Here is a 5,000-nt window from a genome sequence, read left to right as displayed (position 1 = left end):
AATTCTCTACGAACGGCTATCATTCTTCTCTTTTCCCTTTTCCCCTTTCTTATATACTCTTTTCTTTTGTATATTCCTATAATTCTCTTCTATTCATTATAATTCCATCACCCATTTTACATTACACATTCACAAATACTCATAACATTCCTTTTATTCTTTTCACTGCTAGGAATTGGAGAGAAGTGCGGGACCCAAACCCGTGGACAGAAATTGAGACCATCACGCTTCCGATTGCGCCATAAGAGTTGTGTATCTAAAGGATATTAAAAATTACGGCTCTATATTTTTTATAGTACCTTAGAAAGTAATATTGGTAGAGTCAAATACATTAGCGATTTATAAGCTAAGTATTATTATCCAGAACTTGTATTATTTCCATTTTTGAATCGGTGTAAAGTCGCAAAGCTTCTTATCAGGAGGCTACGTAGAATGGTGCTCCTTACAGAGCGTGGAATTTAGCAAACAATGCCCCTGGTTAAACTCGTCAATGGCAGGGTTATAACTGCCATCACCTTGACTTTCGCCACAAGTAGCGATGTCCTGACCCATTCGGCTAGCGAGTATCTTCCACTTATGGAAGAAATATTTCTTCCCGCCCTGTCTTCCAACGCTGATGACCTCAAAACGAGGTCAGAATTAAAACTTTCACTCTCACATTCGTACCACCTCACATCCACCTATACGTGACCTTTTCCAATCCCCATTTTGGTCGTGGGCCCATTTTTCATTCATATGCTTTTATTACCTTTCACTTGTTTTCGAAAATATAGAGGTTGTACCTTTTTAGGTTCTATTCTTTACACCTACCTACTACTTATACAATATCCTTCACCACAAACTTCATATACCTACTCTCCCATCTCTCAGGGTACGTTTGATCTCTAGTCAGAAAACTATAAAATACTCAGTTGTATATGTTAATGTATATGTATTTGCAAATTCAAAATGTGAGAATATTTCAAACCTTTGTGGAACTCGTATCAATACCAGCGTGTAGCTGACTGGGGAGATTTGTTGATAGGTGGGGAAAGTCAGTGCTTTACCAATGGTGTGGTGGTTCTTGTCATAGCTACATGCATTGGAATTTAGCGCAGGCGTATATATGTATACGTATATGTATATGCATATGTATATATATATATATATATACATATATGTATATGTATATGTATGTGTATATGTATATGTATATATATATATATGTATATGTATATGTATATGTATATGTATATGTATATGTATATGTATATGTATATGTATATGTATATGTATATATATATATGTATATGTATATGTATATGTATATGTATATGTATATGTATATGTATAGGTATAGGTATAGGTATAGGTATACGTATACGTATACGTATACGTATACGTATATGTATATGTATATGTATATGTATATGTATATGTATATGTATATGTATATGTATAGGTATAGGTATAGGTATAGGTATAGGTATATGTATAGGTATAGGTATAAGTATTAGTATATGTATGTGTATATGTATGTTTAAGTAATATATGCAAATGTATATGTAAATTACAGGGGAACGTACTTGCTCACTAACTCTCCAATGCCGCGCAGACACAAACACCTGAATGCAACCACCCACAAACCAGCATATCCAATATCAATCGTATATGAATGTAGCCATGTAGACGCATTTCATACTACCTTCCCTGATCACTTTCATTGGGAAAATCGCTGCCAAATTCCCACCTTTGTGCCCGTGACCACCACCACCACTGGTGCAGTATTCTCACGCCAAACTTGACATCCGTGATGGAGCGAAGGCAATAAAGCTTGCAGTGACAGCTCCGCTGCACATTTCGTATTCTAGGAGCACATGTTGCTGTTGTCAGGACCCGGTCACTTTGTAGGAGGTCGAGGTGGAGTTGGTGGTCGTAGGAAGAGGGGTGGAGTTGGCGTGGGTGGTGTATGTGGGTGTAAGGATGGAGGGTTGAAAATAGTGGTGATGATAGTGGCGATGTTTCTTAGGGGCGGCAATTGTAATGGTTATGAAGGTGGTAAAATTGGTGAGGCTGGAGGAGTAGACTGATGACGTGTAAGTGATTGGTGGGATTAAAGACATATATGGTAGATAGTTAATGAGGGATAGGTGTTGTCTTCTGATTTTTATGAATTTATTTATATATTCATTCATTTATATTTTGATTTATTTAATTATTTTGATTTACTTATTTATTAATTAATTTATGTATTTTATCTATATATTTATTTATGCATCCATTTATTTACTTATTCAACTATTTACCATTTTATCTACTCCTTATCTAACAATTTATTTATTCATTTATTTGTTTTCTATTGATTGATTGATTGATTGATTGATTTATTATTTATTTATTTATCTATTTATTTATTCACTCATTTACTTATCTATTTACTTATTCATTTTTGTACTACAGCTAGTTTTCTTTGAAAATGACTGTGTTGTTGGAGAAGTTGTAATAGATCATTGTGAAATCTGTATGTACAATCATTCCAATTAATTCCTACAAAGATTTGTCGACAAGTACCTGTAAGAACATACCTGGTTTTAAGATGACACTTGTATTGTTTAAATGAATTTATTAATTCGATGAACACCATACAACGAGAAACAATATAAATCTAAAGTTTGAAAAACATATAGAAAAAAAAATTCAAATTGAAATACACAGGACGCAGTGGCGAACGTAAAGATGAACGACATTTGGCTGTAGTGGAGATAAAAATATATGATTGCTGTGAGGTGCGAGTAGTGGTCAGGGCATGGTGTAGGAGTATATAGTGGTAGTGATAATAACGAATGGTAGTGGCCCAGAAGTTTCTATTGTCAGGAGAATGCCGAAGTGCCAAAGGATGTGATGGCAAGGATGTTAGGGACAACGTGAGATTTTGGTGATGAGAACAGTTGTAGAGGAATGGGAATATACATATTTATAATGGCCTTACACGGTTGTATGTAGTGGGTGAAGTGTTTGTGACAGGACTAAAATGGTGCTGAAATTGTTAATTTGTGGAATGGTGCTGAAATTGTTAATTTGTGGTGGGGACAATATAATTTATTAGATTCAATATGTGGTGTAAGATGATTTGGATTAGTGCTGATGTTGATGAATATGTCACGATTTGGTGATGGTGATGGCGGACAGTTGCCTTTATGATGATTAATGGAGAAGAGTGTGAGGAGCCTGTGGGTGCGTATCTGCTGCCTAAGCCACCTTTACCTTACGCGCTTTGAACTTTGGAGTGGGTTACAATCACTGCTAAGAGACCAGCGCGCTTCCAATTACGCCAGCAGCGCATTGTCCTTAGACTAGTTGACGTGCTATTGCGATGAAAACGGCAGAGGTTCAATTGATCAACTAATGATAGGAAACGGAGTGACGGTTCATAGCCGCAGTCATTCTTCTATAGATTTTCAGATTATTACCAGTAATCTACTATAACACAAAGACCTCCAGTTTATTCATACCACTCCCATGTGGGTTTAGTTTATCTTAGTTATCAATGTTTATAGTCATGTTCTTGGTCTTATCCATTGTCATCTCCCAAAGAGAATACCATGTGATGTAACCAGTGGACCTCACCCATTTAAGGTTGTATATCTTCAAGGTCATAAAAATTATCATCTAGAAGGTGACATATGTAATCTTAGTTTCTCAGCAGCTATCATTTATAAAGGAGATGATCAACTTTGAAATAAACGTGCTGAATGCTGGTATATCAGATGAGAAATGAGTAATTGTCATATAGATGTATAACCCAGAAAATTCTTATTATGAATTTATCTTATATGATAGAATTTACACAACAAAGCTTTTCTAAAATATGCGCTTCAAATTACACGGTAAAGGTATGTTTGAGGAACAACTTTGTAATATAGGCACCTCAAGAATAGTCACTATTTGAATTGAATATCTGCACACACCACTTCCCCTCCGTTATATTTTCAATTTAATCATACAAGAAAAAATTCTGAGAAATCTCTCCCTTCGGTAGAGTTATGAAAAATTCAAAGTAATTGTGAAATAATTGCCTTTAATACTCGATAACCAATAGCAATTTTGAGGCACAAATCATGTTATCTTTTTCTTTACATGTGAAACATATTTCAATAGTTAACAATCGTATTAGAATGTAACCAACGATTTATTTGCACTGGCAGGACAAAATTAATTTGCATATCAATCACTGCGTGTGTTTGAAGAGCAATCAGAGAAAGCTTGAGTTGTTGTGGTTTTGACATAGATCGTCTATTGAATGTTTGTCCTTTTTATAGGATCATTTATAAAGATTCTTTTGAATATCTCAGTGCAATAGAGTGCCTGAATGAGAGGTGTCTGCATTTGCCTAATTGTTTTTACCTAATTGTAATATACAGGAAAGGAGTAATGTTCATGGGGTCCTGTCCCTTACTCTGTAGTTACCGTACCAAGCAACACATTTACGCATGGTTCTAACTTGGGTTATACTTTCACATTATCCAATTATAAAATCATGCATTGTTCCAGCTTGGGCCATATTCCCTTCCATATTATTCCAAGTACTTGTGCATTTGTAAGTCAAATACTTCGTGCCAGATTGAAAGCAGTAGGGAGAAATCTTGTATGCGCAAAGAAGGTTAATAGGACAGACGCCAGGATGTTAGTGGAAAGGAATAAGATGCGGTACTGTACTATGATTGTTCTGTATATATACATAGGATCGAGGATACGGCTAATATTTGTGCCTTTGCCCTTTCCGTAGTGAGTAGCGATTATCCTTTTCTTTTTACCATCATGCTCATTCGTGAATCTGCGCGTGAATCATTTGGTAGCAAGGACTAGATCGACGCTGATAAGTGGAATGAAAAGGGAAAATAAGACAGTAAACATGAACAACGTAGTATTTAGTGAGGAACGCTTAGCAAGTCATGTGGATCATCTGCCTAGGGATAGGTGGATTCGAATGTCTATTTTGAGTTTTGTCAAGGTATTAAGGA

This window comes from Oratosquilla oratoria, chromosome 31, assembly GCF_046742065.1.
Source record: "Oratosquilla oratoria isolate Oo_2021 chromosome 31, ASM4674206v1, whole genome shotgun sequence".
In the NCBI taxonomy this organism is placed as follows: Eukaryota; Metazoa; Arthropoda; class Malacostraca; order Stomatopoda; family Squillidae; genus Oratosquilla; species Oratosquilla oratoria.
Note: the sequence above shows the minus strand (reverse complement) of the source record.